Genomic DNA, 17,097 nt, shown 5'->3' with positions numbered 1-17,097 from the left:
TGGGACTATCGTTATCAACTTTACATCTTTTGGTATCCACACTATGAACATGTGTAATAATACGCTCGAGATTCATTAAGAATAAACCATTGACCATCGGAGCATGACCATAAAACATATCTCTCATATAAATCGAACAACCATTATTCTCAGACTTAAATGAGTAGCCATCTCGTATTAAACGAGATCCAGATACAATGTTCATGCTCAAACTTGGTACTAAATAACAATTATTAAGGTTCAAAACTAATCCCGTACGTAAATGTAGAGGTAGCGTGCCGACGGCGATCACATCGACTCTGGAACCATTCCCGACGCGCATCGTCACCTCGTCCTTCGCCAGTCTCCGTTTATTCCGCAGCTCCTGCTGTGAGTTACAAATATGAGCAACGGCACCGGTATCAAATACCCAGGAGTTACTACGAGTACTGGTAAGGTACACATCAATTACATGTATATCAAATATACCTTTGGTCTTGCCAGCCTTCTTATCCGCTAAGTATTTGGGGCAGTTCCGCTTCCAGTGACCCTTCCCCTTGCAATAAAAGCACTCAGTCTCAGGCTTGGGTCCATTCTTTGACTTCTTCCCGGTAACTGGCTTACCAGGCGCGGCAACCTCCTTGCCGTCCTTCTTGAAGTTCTTCTTACCCTTGCCCTTCTTGAACTTAGTGGTCTTATTGACCATCAACACTTGATGTTCTTTCTTGATTTCAGCCTCTGCTGACTTCAGCATTGAGAACACTTCAGGAATGGTCTTTTCCATCCCCTGCATGTTGTAGTTCATCACAAAGCTCTTGTAGCTTGGTGGGAGCGACTGGAGGATTCTGTCAATGACCGCCTCATCGGGGAGGTTAATATTCAGCTGGGTCATACGGTTGTGCAACCCAGACATCTTGAGAATATGCTCACTGACAGAACTATTTTCCTCCATCTTACAACTGTAGAACTTGTCGGAGACATCATATCTCTCGACCCGGGCATGAGCTTGAAAAACTAGTTTCAGCTCTTCGAACATCTCATATGCTCCGTGATGCTCAAAACGCTTTTGGAGCCCCGGTTCTAAGCTGTAAAGCATGCCGCACTGAACGAGGGAGTAATCATCAGCACGAGTTTGCCAAGCATTCATAATGTCTTGGTTCTCTGGGACGGGAGCGTCACCTAGCGGTCCTTCTAGGACATATTGTTTCCTGGCAGCTATGAGGATGATCCTCAGGTTCCGGACCCAGTCCGTATAGTTGCTGTCGTCATCTTTCAGCTTGGTTTTCTCTAGGAACGCGTTGAAGTTCATGTTGACATGAGCGTTGGCCATATGATCTACAAGATATATTTGCAAAGGTTTTAGACTAAGTTCATGATAATTAAGTTCTAATCATATTATGAACTCCCACTCAGATTAGACATCCCTCTGGTCATCTAAGTGTTACACGATCCGAGTCGACTAGCCCGTGTCCGATCATCACGTGAGACGGACTAGTCATCGTCGGTGAACATTTTCATGTTGATCGTATCTTCCATACGACTCGTGTTCGACCTTTCGGTCTCCGTGTTCCGAGGCCATGTCTGCACATGCTAGGCTCGTCAAGTTAACCCTAAGTGTTTTCGCTGTGTAAAACTGTCTTACACCCGTTGTATGTGAACGTAAGAATCCATCACACCCGATCATCACGTGGTGCTTAGAAGCGACGAACTGTAGCAACGGTGCACAGTTAGGGGAGAACACTTCTTGATATTATGTAAGGGATCATCTTATTTACTACCGTCGTCCTAAGTAAACAAGATGCATAAACATAATAAACATCACATGCAATTATATAGTTGTGACATGATATGGCCAATATCATATAGCTCCATTGATCTCCATCTTCGGGGCTCCATGATCATCTTGTCACCGGCTTGACACCATGATCTCCATCATCATGATCTCCATCATCGTGTCTTCATGAAGTTGTCACGCCAACGACTACTTCTACTTCTATAGCTAACACGTTTAGCAATAAAGTAAAGTAAGTTACATGGCGTTCTTCAATGACACGCAGGTCATACAAAAATAAAGACAACTCCTATGGCTCCTGCCGGTTGTCATACTCATCGACATGCAAGTCGTGAATCCTATTACAAGAACATGATCTCATACATCACACTTCATCATTCATCACAACTTCTGGCCATATCACATCACATGATCAATCGCTGCAAAAACAAGTTAGACGTCCTCTAATTGTTGTTGCATCTTTTACGTGGCTGCAATTGGGTTCTAGCAAGAACGTTTTCTTACCTACGAATAACCACAACGTGATTTTGTCAACTTCTATTTACCCTTCATAAGGGCCCTTTTCATCGAATCCGCTCCAACTAAAGTGGGAGAGACAGACACCCGCCAGCCACCTTATGCAACTAGTGCATGTCAGTCGGTGGAACCGGTCTCACGTAAGGGTACGTGTAAGGTTGGTCCGGGCCGCTTCATCCCACAATGCCGTTGAAGCAAGAAAAGACTAGTAGAGGCAAGTAAGTTGACAAGATCCACGCCCACAACAAAATTGTGTTCTACTCGTGCAAAGAGAACTACGCATAGACCTAGCTCATGATGCCACTGTTGGGGAACGTTGCAGAAAATTAAAATTTTTCCTACTGTTTCACCAAGATCCATCTATGAGTTCATCTAAGCAACGAGTCAAGGGGTGAGTTTGCATCTACATACCACTTGTAGATCGCGTGCGGAAGCTGGCAAGGGGATGGTGATGATGGAGTCGTACTCGACGTGATTCGGATCACCGATGACCAAGTACTGAACGGACAGCACCTCCGCGTTCAACACACGTACGGGACGGGAGACGTCTCCTACTTCTTGATCCAGCAAGGGGAAGGAGAGCTTGAGGAAGAACGCTCCAATGGCAGCACGACGGCGTGGTGCAGTTGGAGTAGTAGTATTCCGACAGGGCTTCGCCAAGCACTTATGGAGGAGGAGAGGTGTTGGGGAGGGAAGGGGCTGCGCCTTGGCTTGTGTTGATCTCCCATGCGCCTCCCCACTATATATAGGGGTGGAGGGGCTGGTTTCTTTCCCTCTAAGTCCATTGGGGCGTTGGCCAAGGTGGGAGGAAAGAAATCCCATCATTTCCTTCCCCACCGATTGTTATCCCCCCTTTTTAGGGATCTTGATCTTATCCCTTCGGGATATGATCTTATTCCTTCTAAGGGGGGATCTTGGTGCGCCTTGACCAGCGGTGTGGGGCCTTTGCCCCACTACTAAAGTTCATGTGGGTCCCCACATGCAGGTGGCCCCCACTCCGGAACGTTCTAGAACCTTCCCGGTACAATACCGAAAAATCCCAAACATTTTCCGGTGGCCAAAATAGGACTTCCCATATATAAATATTTACCTCCGGACCATTCCGAAACTCCTCGTGACGTCCGGGATCTCATCCGGGACTCCGAACAACATTCGGTAGTCACATACTAGTCTTCCTAATAACCCTAGCGTCACCGAACCTTAAGTGTGTAGACCCTACGGGTTCGGGAGACATGCAGACATGACCGAGACGCTCTCAGGTCAATAACCAACAGCGGGATCTGGATACCCATGTTGGCTCCCACATGCTCCTCGATGTTGTCATCGGATGAACCACGATGTCGAGGATTCGATCAAACCCTGTATACAATTCCCTTTGTCAATCGGTACGTTACTTGCCCGAGACTCGATCGTCGGTATCCCAATACCTTGTTCAGTCTCGTTACCGGCAAGTCACTTTACTCGTACCGTAATGCATGATCCCGTGGCGAACACTTTGGTCACCTTGAGCTCATTATGATGATGCATTACCGAGTGGGCCCAGAGATACCTCTCCGTCATACGGAGTGACAAATCCCAGTCTCGATCCGTGTCAACCCAACAGCTACTTTCGGAGATACCTGTAATGCACCTTTATAGTCACCCAGTTACGTTGTGACGTTTGATACACCCAAGGCACTCCTACGGTATCCGGGAGTTACACGATCTCATGGTCTAAGGAAGAGATACTTGACATTGGCAAAGCTCTAGCAAACGAACTAAACGACCTTTGTGTTATGCTTAGGATTGGGTCTTGTCCATCACATCATTCTCCTAATGATGTGATCCCGTTATCAACGACATCCAATGTCCATAGCCAGGAAATCATGACTATCTGTTGATCACAACGAGCTAGTCAACTAGAGGCTCACTAGGGACATATTGAGGTCTATGTATTCACACGTGTATTACGATTTCCGGATAATACAGTTATAGCATGAATAAAAGACAATTATCATGAACAATGAAATATAATAATACTTCTATTATTGCCTCTAGGGCATATTTCCAACATCGAGTACAAGGTGGAAGTCAATAAGGAAGGGAATCTTCAAATCCCAATTTGGGTGCATTTGTAGATCAAATGGCCTCACTTTTCTCATAACCCTAGAGCTCTCTCAAGAATCAAAAAGTTTCAACTGTCTGTATGTCTGTCTATTCCTGAGTTAGGTGAGAGGCCTAAATAAACAGCCTTACAGAAAGCCCTCACAATTTTTTTTAGTGGAAAAGCCCTCACAGCTTGATAACTGTAAAACAGCCCATATTTCAGCTTACAATATGCCTATGTGTTGTTTTGCATGTTACAATGGCCAAATTGGCATCCAAATGTTGAAATAAGAGCTGCACAATATCACATCATCCAAAATTGCACATACTCAGTTCCTCGAAGCACTCAAGATACTAAATACAAATATAAAAAATTGAAAAGGAGGATAAACCCTCGGCCTCTTCATCAGCTGATGCACACATCCATATATCACTACTGGAAAAATCTGCATTTGCCGAGTTACTAGGCCTTTGCCATGTTACATTTCTTGGGAGCTCGGCAAATCACTTCTTTATCGAGTACAACTCCCAGCAAAGACAGGCACTCGATAGCTATCGCTCTTTACCGAGGGAGCTACTGAAAAAACTCTGCAGAAAAGAAACGCTCGGCTTATACACCCTTTACCAAAAGATAACCGCGCGACTCTCGACAAAGAAGGTACCACGTGTCCCTGCATCACGTGGTTGACGGCTCTGTATCGGTGGGGTTCCTTTTGTCAAGTGTCCCCTAACGGACGCCACTAGTAGAAAACGGGCCAACGGTCCAGGCCGGCCCAGCCCATTAGTCCCGGTTCAATCCAGAACCGGGACCAATGGGGGCATCGGACCTGGTTTGTGAGCCCCGGGGGCCGGCCGGGCCACATGGGCCATTGGTCCCGGTTCGTCTGGACCTATTGGTCCCGGTTGGTGGGACGAACCGGGACCAATGGGCCTCGCTCCTGGCCCAACACCATTGGTCCCGGTTCGTGGCTTGAACCGGGACCAAAGGCTGCCCTTTATTCCCGTTTCAGGCCACCAACCGGGACTAAAGGGTTGGTCCTCGTTGTGGCCAGAGTTTAGTCCCACCTCACCAACCGAAGGGGCTCACACCAGTTTATAAGCCCCTCCCTCTCTGCCTTGTTGAGCTCCTCTCAAAATGAAAATAGATGCCCTTATACAGGGAATTTAACCTAAATTCATATTGAATTTCTCTGAAGTTAGTAGAAATTTATTATGAATTTAGGTTGAATTTTCTCTATAAGCGCATCTATGCTCATTTCTGAGTAGTTTTTTATATAGTTTTTTTCCTTTTAGTAAAGTTAATCACAACTATTTTTTCTTCTATTTATTTCTGAGTAGTTTTTTATATAGTTTTTTTCTTTTCTGCTATATTTATTTATTTCATTTTATTTCTGAGTTGTAATAAGTCATTAAAAATAAGCATTTATGCTCATTTTTTAATAAAGTTAATCACAAATATTTTTTCTTCTATTTATTTTTTTCTTTTTATTTCTGAGTTGTAATAAGTCATTAAAAATAAGCATCTATGCTTATTTTTCTAGTAAAGTTAATCAAAACTATTTTTTCTTCTATTTATTTCTGAGTGGTTTTTTATATTATTTTTTTCTGCTACATTTATTTTTTTTCTTTTTATTTCTGAGTTGTACTAAGTCATTAAAAATAAGCATCTATGCTTATTTTTTTAGTAAAGTTAATCAAAACTATTTTTTCTTCTATTTATTTTTGAGTGTTTTTTTTTCTTTTCTGCTACATTTATTCTTTTCTTTTTATTTCTGAGTTGTAATAAGTCATTAAAAATAAGCATCTATGCTCATTTTTTTAATAAAGTTAATCAAAACTATTTTTTCTTCTATTTATTTCTGAGTGGTTTTTTATATAGTTTTTTTTCTTTTCTGCTACATTTATTCTTTTCTTTTTATTTCTGAGTTGTAGTAAGTCATTAAAAATAAGCATCTATGCTCATTTTTTTTAGTAAAGTTAATCAAAACTATTTTTTCTTCTATTTATTTCTGAGTGGTTTTTTATAAAAAAAAATTTCTGCTACATTTATTCTTTATTCTTTATATTTCTGAGTTGTAGTAAGTCATTAAAAATAAGCATCTATGCTCATTTTTTAGTAAAGTTAATCAAAACTATTTTTTCTTCTATTTATTTCTGAGTGGTTTTTTATATAGTTTTTTTTCTTTTCTGCTACATTTATTTTTTTCTTTTTATTTCTGAGTTGTAATAAGTCATTAAAAATAAAAAAGAGGCGCAATGCTCGTTAATTTGCTTCAAGCCTTTCGGAATAGTGTCAACTGCAGTGCACATAGCTCTGTGGAGTCTACCGTATTCCTCAAGGCTTGAAGCTAACCAACGTGCAGGTGAGCATTGAGCCTCTTCTTCATCGTCTTTGCACTCAGGGCTTATAAACAGATGCGAGTGTCTCTCGCTTGGCGAGGTGGGACCAAAAAAACAGCTGCAGAAAGAATCAACTAAAAAACAGCTGCAGAAAATAAAAATGTAATTAGACGGGTCCATTGGTACCGGTTGGTGGCTCCAACCGGGACTAATGCCGCCCTTTAGTCCTAGTTGGTGGCCCTAACCGGGACCAATGCCACTCTTTAGAACCGGTTGAAGGCACCAACCGGGACCAAAGGTCTTCGTTTCCCGCCCTTTGGGCTGCTGAAAAGAGGCCATTGGTCCCGATTGGAGGCTCCAACCGGGTCTAAAGGGGGGCATTTGGTCCCGGTTGATTTCACGAACCGAGACCAAAGCCTTTGCTATATATACAGCACTTAGTGCGACTTCGATTTCTCCTCCTCCACTCCCGTCGCCACGTCCCCTGCCGCCACCTTGCCGTCGCCGCCCCGCCCCGACGCTGTAGCCGCCCCAATGCCGTCGCCGCCCCGCCCCGATGCCGTCGCCGCCCCGCCCCGCCACGCCCCGACGCCGTCGCCGCCCCGCCCCGCCCTGCGCGCCATCGCCGCCCGCCCCGCCGCCCCGATCGACGTCGCCGCCCCGGCCCGTGCCGCCTCGACGCCGTCGCCGCCCCGCTCCGCACCTCGCCGTCGCCGGCCGTGAGCAACTTTTTTTTATTTTTGTTAGATTTTTTTAGATTTTTTTTGTAGTTCATAGATTTTTTTGTTAGATTAGATGTGTAGTAATTTAGATATGTAGTTCATAGATTTTTTTTGTTAGATTAGAATTTTTTTGTTAGATTAGATGTGTACTAATTAATTTGTTCATATTATGTTAGATTTTTTTGTTAGATTAGATTTTTTTGTTAGATTAGATGTGTAGTAATTAATTTGTTCATATTATGTTAGATTTTTTTTTCTACTAATAGATTTTTTTGGTGATATTATTATTGAATATGCATGTTTGGTGATATTATTGTTAATAGATTTTTTGGTGATATTTAGATTGTGTAATTAATTTTGTTCATAGAATTTTAATGATTTTTTTGTTCATAGTATTTAGAAAAAGGAAAAAAGTAAGAAGTAGTTTATATACAGTTTAACTAGCTAGTTGATTTAATAAACTAATTTATTTTACTATATATAGAAGTAATTTGTTTTTATTAAGTACTACTTTATTTATTTATAGTAAGTGCTTAGTAGTTGAACTAGACAGTTGATTTAATTAATAAAACTACTTTATTTAACTATATATAGAAGTACTTCCCGCATCGACGTCGGCGATGCCTATCCCGCATCCTCGTCGTCGTCAACTCGGTGGTGGAGGCCTGCTTGATCAGGGCCATGTTCGGGACTGGGCTCCGCCGGGCTGGTATTGGGAGGTGCTACCTTCCGGGGGACGTAGGTTTGTGAGGAGGCAGCCCGTTGTTGACCCGATCCTTGTTTGGTGGCGGTCGCGTGGGCCAGTGACGGTGGTGAGGCTTCCAGACACAGCGGAGGTGGTACGTCACCGTGTCAGCGAGGAGGACGGGCACGTCCGTCGCTACATGGTTGCATTGGAGGGCAGGTTCGACAATACCTGGCAGGTTCTTCAGGGATCTCACTGGAGCTATGATCCTGTGATGGTTCCTTATCTTTGGGTTTCCACCGCCCGCGTCGATACCCGTCGGGCGCAACGGTTCTAGTTGTATTAGTGATAATATTCGACGATGTACGGACACCAAGAGATGATGTACTTTTGCTTATAATTATTGAATGCATGCTAATTTGAATACTATATTTTATTTTATGATTTGGTTTTGCTTATTTTATGATTTGATTTTGCTTATTGAATGCTCATATTGGATAAGTTCTCCTTCATTCCCGTGTGCTAGACAATTTGGTATAATAATGCACTCGGGAATGAAAGGAGGAGCTACGTGCATCGATCATCGATAGTCAACCCGTGATTAATAATAATGATCTAGTTTAATATTTGAATTATGAACATAGGCCAGAAATGTCGTACTCATCGGACGAGGAAAACCGCCCGGGGGAGTGCGACTGGTGCCATGACGACCGAGGTATCTGCGACAGGTTCATTGAGCTGGACGAAGATCGGCGCTTCAGCATTAAGCTCGAGGAGACCTGCGATGTTCATACGGTATGCAACGACGACAATAGTTTTTTCGTAATTAAGCACGACTTCAACTATTTTAACGTTTATTTTTCATCTTTTCCAATTCGACTAGCTTATCCCATGCTTTGCAAGACGCTATGTCTTGGAGAGGATGGGTTTTGAAGACCATGAAAGTTTCGAAACCAAAAAAATTATCCTAAGTACCCATCATGGTGTGGATTTTCAAGTAAAGCTGTACAATGCTCAGAGTGTAACCCATTTTGGTTGCAAAAATTGGGAAGCACTTTGCAAGATGTATGGTCTTGATGAGGGTATGCTTGTCACTATGGATCTTGGTGATCCTACAATCGAGCAAGAGAGACCTTCGATTTGGGTCCTTGTGGATACACCTCCAATTCTTCCCCCATGTGAGCTTAACATAGTTATTAAGTAATTTATATTGTTTATTTCAAAATATATAGTTGACAACTTATCTCCATTGACAGCTTATTTTCATTCTTCAAAGAATGAGCGGAAGACGGTAGACAGAACCTACTACACCGAAGGCTCCGAATTAACTTATCAGGAGAAAATTCATCTGGTCGGATTTTGTACTGATCTTGAGAATTACAATATCTACAATCAAACTCCTCAACATTATGGTCAATACGTGCCACTAGTGCACGTGTTGAACTACGGTAACTACCATGGAGATACCCTGGTAAGATTATTTTTTACTATTACAACATCCGTGCATATTTTTGCACACTTCTAAAACTAGTACATCATTGCTAACTACGAAGTTATTACTATGTTTTTCAACAGATAATCCCGAATGATTGTGTGCCTCATCTGATGCATACGCATGGTATCCTTCATGTTTTGAACATACAACTAGGTCGTCCTAAGAAACTCAACTGTTCATACCGGGTTTCTAAAAGAAGTGGAGACATTACAATCAAAGAATGGAAAAAATGTATGGACAGTCGTAAGGAGCTTCTTGGAAGCAAAAAGCAGCGAAGGGCAAGAATTGGAGACAGGATGATCTCCATTCTTCATAATGGAGAGTCAGGGTCTATATTGTTTCATGCTATTTTACCTTAAGGGTGCTTAGGTTCTACCTGATACTGATGATCATGTGCTAAGAACAATTATGTAGGGTTGGGTTCGATGACTATGAGGATGATGATCGTATGACTTATTATTAATAATGAGTAGAAGTTGTATGATGATGCATGATTAGTAGAACTTGTTATTATATATGATGATGTATGATGCGAGCATGCATGAGCATGTTATATCAGCGGGTGAAATGAACATAGCAGCAGCGTTGATAAACCAAGGACGAAGATATAAGAGAGGACACTTCTCTCTATTAGCTAGCTAATAACAACCTAAAAATAACCCACAAAACCCCTAAAGAAGCCACTTTTCTAAAAAAACATGGACTTTGGTCCCGGTTGGTGCCACCAACCGGAACCAAAGGCCCCCCTGACTGGGCTCGGCGGACTGGCCACGTGGAGGCACATCTGTCACGGTTCGTGTTTGAACCGGGACTAATGGGTGGAGGCATTAGTAATGACCCATTAGTCCCGGTTCATGAACCGGGACTAAAGGCCCTTACGAATCGGGTCTAATAGGTGTTTTTCTACTAGTGCGCTCGGCAAATACTTTTTATAAAAAAATTTAAACACGGCAATGTTTGGCGAGTTGTCTGACAAGACTCTTGGCAAAGGTCTTATGGTGATCCCACGTACTGCCACGTGGCATGTTTGGTCGAGAGCAAGGAAGCACGACACATAGTTACAGTGGTTTCGATATTGTGGAGAACATTTGCCGAATGTCCAACACCGAGAGCTCGGCAAATGATCACTGGTATACCAGAGGCTGCCACGCGGCCACTTTGTCGGCCGATTGCTACACTAGGCAAATGATCTCTAGGTATACCAAAGGGTGCCATGTGTCCTATATGTCAAGTGCAGCACTTGGCAATGGTTTGGTCAGGTTTTTTAAAAATGGTTTTGCAGTCAGTCCTGCAATAACACATTACTCCTATAAAGGATGTAGTGGTACCCGCCTCCTGGGAGCCTCTGCGGGCAAGAGTACCCTCCGCGCCATCCATTCCACGAGGATCTCCCGTGGCTGGCTCCCTGGTGATCTCCCAGCAGTCTGATCTGCCCGGGCACCCTGCACCCGGCCGGGTTCCCTCAGGGGTCCTTAACGGGTGGACCGCGAGCGCTCCTAGGGCCACCTCCACTAGTGCAGAACCGGACAATAGCACCGGTTCGTAAGGCCCTTTAGTGCCGGTTACATAATCGGCACTAAATTGTGGTCACTAAAGGCCCCCCCCCTTTAGTACCGGTTCAGCACGAACCGGTGCTAAAAGGCAACCACGTGGCACGAGCCAGCTCCGGGGGCCTGGAGCCTTTTAGTACCGGTTGGTAACAATAACCAGTACTATAAGGTTTGGTGGGTTTTTAGTTTTATGATTTCTTTTTCATTTAATTTTGTGTTTTCATTTTAATTCTTTTTCGTTTGCTGGTATTTTACGATACTACACATTGTACACGTTATGCATCATACATCATGCATGCTTTGTTTATCAACGCTGCTGCTATGTTCATTGCACCCGCAGATATAACATGCTCATGCATGCTTTGCATCATTACATCATCATATATATATATATAATAACAAGTCCTACTAATCATGCATCATCATACAACTTCTACTCGTTATTAATAATAAGTCATACGATCATCATCCTCATATATAGTCATCGAACCCAACCCTACATAATTGTTCTTAGCACATGATCATCAGTATCAGGTAGGACCTAAACACCCTTAAGGTAAAATAGCATAAAACAATATAGACCCTGACTCTCCATTATGAAGAATGGCGATCATCCTGTCTCCAATTCTTGCCCTTCGCTGCTTATTGCTTCCAAGAAGCTCCTTACGACTGTCCATACATTTTTTCCATTCTTTGATTGTTATGTCTCCACTTCTTTTAGAAACCCGGTATGGACAGTTGAGATTCGTAGGACGACCTGGTCGTATGTTCAAAACATGAAGGCTACCACGTGTATACATCAGATGAGGCACACAATCATTCGGGATTATCTGTTGAAAAACATAGTAATAACTTCGTAGTTAGCAATGATGTACTAGTTTTAGAAATGTGCAAAAAGATGCACGGATGTTGTAATAGTAAAAAATAATCTTACCAGGGTATCTCCATGGTAGTTACCGTAGTTCAACACGTGCACTAGCGGCACGTATTGTCCATAATGTTGAGGAGTTTGATTGTAGATATTGTAATTCTCAAGATCAGTACAAAATCCGATCAGATGATTTTTCTCCTGATAAGTTAATTCGGAGCCTTTGGTGTAGTACGTTCTATCTACCATCTTCCGCACATTCTTTGAAGAATGAAAATAAGCTGTCAATGGAGATAAGTTGTCAACATTATATTTTGAAATAAACAATATAAATTACTTAATAACAATGTTTAGCTCACATGAGGGAAGAACTGGAGGTGTATCCACAAGGACCCAAATCGAAGGTGTCTCTTGCTCGATTGTAGGATCACCAAGATCCATGGTGACAAGCATACCCTCATCAAGACCATACATCTTGCAAAATGCATCCCAATTTTTGCAACCAAAATGGGTTACACTCTGAGCATTCACTAGTAGAAAAAGGGTCATACGTGAAGCCCAATAGTGCCGGTTTGTATTAGAGCCGGCACTAATGTGTACAATAGCACCGGTTCGTGGCGGCGATCAATAGCACTGGTTCGTGGCGAACCTTTAGTACCGGTTCATGCCACGAACTGGTACTAAAGGGGATGTGTCAGCCTGCGGTCAGGCTATGGCCCCACCATCACCATTTAGTGCCGGTTCGTACCACGAACCGGTACTAATGAGGTTATGGCAAGCTGTTTTTAGTCCCACCTCGCTCCCCTAACAAGCCTTTTACCACCTTAAATATGTTATTTCTCACACTATCACAAGCACTTGGTCTTCATTGAACTCTATGTGTAGAATTTGTCGCCGCAATATGAGTCTTCATCGGTTTATAAATCGTTGAGGACTCATATTGACAATTCAGATTGTACACACAAAGATCATTGATGATCAAAGTATTTTTGATGTTATAAGATCATATTGACAGTTTAGACTCTAAAGAAATATAAGATCGTGATGTAAATGCTCTTATATTTTTTGCGTTCAGTATGCACCATTCAAAGCGATGCCATCAACTTTCAACCATTTCTGCCTTCATTTGCTATTTTTCATGCATTCAATGATTTGTTTTGAGAACTAAATGACCTGAAAATTGAAAAGCACTACAAATGAACTCTGAAAGAGTTAAAACTTGGCATGGTATCATCATTTCACCCACATAGATTGTTCAAAAAAGTAGAGGGGGTTACGGCAAAAACTGGATGCACTTCGTTTACAAATTGGACAATCTCTTTCGAAGTATTCAGGTTTCTGACGAAATTAAACTCATCTGTTACAAAGACATTTCATTTTTTTAAACTTATTACAACTCCAGACTTTTTGTGCATTCAGTATGCATCATTCAAAGCGACGCCATCAACTTTCAACCATTTCTGCCTTCATTTGCTATTTTTCATGCATTTAATGATTTGTTTTGAGCTAAATGACCTGGAAATTGAAAAGCACTACAAATGAACTCTGAAAAAGTTGAAACTTGGCATGGTATCATCATTTCACCCACATAGATTGTGCAAAAAAGTTGAGAGGGTTACGGCAAAAACTGGATGCACTTCGTTTACAAACTGGACAATCTCTTTCGAAGTATTCAGGTTTCTGACGAAATTAAACTCATCTGTTACAAAGACATTTCATTTTTTTTAAACTTATTACAACTCCAGACTTTTTGTGCATTCAGTATGCATCATTCAAAGCGACGCCATCAACTTTCAACCATTTCTGCCTTCATTTGATATTTTTCATGCATTTAATGATTTGTTTTGAGCTAAATGACAATAATTAAATTTTGTGCAGGCAGCGCACCACCTTTAGTACCGGTTGGTGGATCCAACCGGTACTAAAGGGTAAGTTGTTTTTTAGTCCCACATCGCCAAGAGAGAGGGAGTAGGAGCGGTTTATAAGCCCTGGGTGCAGAGACGATGAAGAAGAGGCTCAATGCTCACGTTGCTTAGCTTCAAGCCTTTAGGAATATGGTAGATTGCACGGAGCTACGCGCAGTGCAGTTTATACTATCCCAAAAGGCTTGAAGCAAATTAACGAGCATTGCACCTCTTTTTTATTTTTAATAACTTATTACAACTCCGGACTTCTTCTGTTATGGCAAAAGGAAGGAGGAGAAGAAGAAGAAGAACAAGAAGAAGGAGGAGAAGAAGAAGAAGAAGAAGAAGAAGAAGAGGAGGAAGAAGAAGAAGAAGAAGAGGAGGAGGAAGAAGGAGAAGAAATTACTATATAAAAAATAAAGCAGAAAAGAAATAACTATATAAAAAATTACTCAAAAATAAATAGAAGAAAATAAATAATGCAGAAAATAAAAAAACTAATATAAAGCAAAAATATTCACAAAGAAACTAAATACGGCAAAAAAAACTACTCAGAAAAAAATAGAAGAAAAAAATAAAGCAGAAAATAAATAACTATATAAAAAAATTACTCAAAAATAAATAGAAGAAAATAAATAATACGGAAGAGGAGAAGAAGAAGAAGAAGAAGAAGAAGAAGAAGGAGGAGAAGAAGAAGAAGAAGAGGAAGAAGAAGAAGAAGAAGAGAAAGAAGAAGAAGAAGAAGAAGAAGAGGAGGAAGAAGGAGAAGAAATAACTATATAAAAAATAAAACAGAAAAGAAATAACTATATAAAAAAATTACTCAAAAATAAATAGAAGAAAATAAATAATGCAGAAAAGAAAAAAACTAATATAAAGCAAAAATATTCACAAAGAAACTAAATACGGCAAAAAAACTACTCAGAAATAAATAGAAGAAAAAAATAAAACAGAAAATAAATAACTATATAAAAAAATTACTCAAAAATAAATAGAAGAAAATAAATAATACGGAAAAGAAAAAAATGTTGGGGCGCTGCCCGGTGAGCCTACCAGTCCTAGGGTGTGCAAATGCAGGCCCAGAAGGGCCAGGAGGCTCACCGGGCAGCGCGCCTTAGTTAGGCCCAGAAGCCTGCTATATAGAGGAGTTCGAAAGGGCAGCCGCGGCTGGGTTTATAAACCAGTGCGGCTGCCCTTCGCTCGGCGAGGTGGTACTAAACATAGCGCACCGCGGGTGGCAGCGCATGGCCTTTAGTACCGGTTGGTGGCACGAACCGGTACTAAAGGGGGGGCCTTTAGTACCGGTTGGAGCCACCAACCGGTACTAAAGGGCCTCGTTTCCCGCCGCTTGGGCTGGCCAAAATTGGCCTTTAGTACCGGTTCGTGGCTCCAACCGGTACTAAAGGGCAATCCTATATATATGGCACTTACGAAGAATCAGTTATCGTCGCCACTTCGTTCCACGTTTTCGCTCGATCTCGCCGACGTCGTCGCCCTCGCCGACGTCGTCGCCCTCGCCGCCCCCGCCGCCCGTCGTCGTCGTCGCCGCGCGCCCCCGCCGCCCGTCGTCGTCGCCGCCCCCGCCGCCCGTCGTCGTCGCCGCGCGCCCCCGGCCCGTCGCGCGCCCGTCGTCGTCGCTGGCCCGGCCGCCCGTCGTCGCCGCCCCGGCCCGCCGCGCGCCCGTCGTCGCCGCCCCCGGCCGCCCGTCGTCGCCGCCACCGCCGCCCGTCGTCGTCGCTGCCCCGCGCCACCCGTACGCGCCCTATATACATACACACGCATACGTATACACACATACACACACACACGCGCACACACACACACGCATACACACAGACACGTACACACAAACACACACACACACACACACACATATATATACACACACACACATATTTTTTTACTTATTTTCTGTTTTCTATATATAATATGTTTAGATGAATTAGAACTATCTAGTTTATTTTTAGTAAATATAATGCTTTTAGTTGAACTAGTTGAATTAATATATAGATCAACTAGTTTATTTTTTGAAGATGCTTAATTAGTTGAACTTGTTGAATTAATATATAGAACTAGTTTATTTTTAGAAGATGCTTAATTAGTTGAACTTGTTGAATTAATATATAGAACTAGTTTATTTTTAGTAAATGCTTAATTAGTTGAACTAGTTGAATTAATATAACTAGTTTATTTTTAGTAAATGCTTAGTTGAACTTGTTGAAATAATATATAGAACTAGTTTATTTTTAGTAAATGCTTAATTAGTTGAACTAGTTGAATTAATATAACTAGTTTATTTTTAGTAAATGCTTAGTTGAACTAGTTGAATTAATAGATTTTTCTGTTAATAGATTTTTTTTCTGTTAATAGCTTTTTTTGGTGATATTATTATTGAATATGCATGTTTGGTGATATTATTGTTAATAGATTTTTTGGGTGATATTTAGATTGTGTAATTAATTTTGTTCATAGAATTTTAATGATTTTTTTGTTCATAGTATTTAGAAAAAGGAAAAAAGAAGAAGTAGTTTATATATAGTTGAACTAGCTAGTTGATTTAATAAACTAATTTATTTTACTATATATAGAAGTAGTTTGTTTTTAGTAAGTACTACTTATTTATTTATAGTAAGTGCTTAGTAGTTGAACTAGATATTTGACTAATAAAACTAAATTATGAACATATAGGCCGGAAATGTCATACTCATCGGACGACGATAACCGTCCGGGGGAGTGCGACTGGTGCCACGACGACCGAGGTATCTGCGACAGGTTCATTGAGCTGGACGAAGATCGGCGCTTCAGCTTTAAGCTCGAGGAGACCTGCGATGTTCATACGGTACGCAACGACGACAATAGTTTTTTTCGTAATTAAGCACGACTTCAACTATTTTAACGTGTATTTTTCATCTTTTCCAATTCGACTAGCTTATCCCATGCTTTACAAGACGCTATGTCTTGGAGAGGATGGGTTTTGAAGACCATGAAAATTTCAAAACCAAAAAAATTATCCTTAGTACCGAACATGGTGTGGATTTTCAAGTAAAGCTGTACAATGCTCAGAGTGTAACCCATTTTGGTTGCAAAAATTGGGATGCATTTTGCAAGATGTATGGTCTTGATGAGGGTATGCTTGTCACCATGGATCTTGGTGATCCTAC

Source organism: Triticum aestivum, chromosome 5B, assembly GCF_018294505.1.
Source record: "Triticum aestivum cultivar Chinese Spring chromosome 5B, IWGSC CS RefSeq v2.1, whole genome shotgun sequence".
NCBI lineage: Eukaryota > Viridiplantae > Streptophyta > Magnoliopsida > Poales > Poaceae > Triticum > Triticum aestivum.
Note: the sequence above shows the minus strand (reverse complement) of the source record.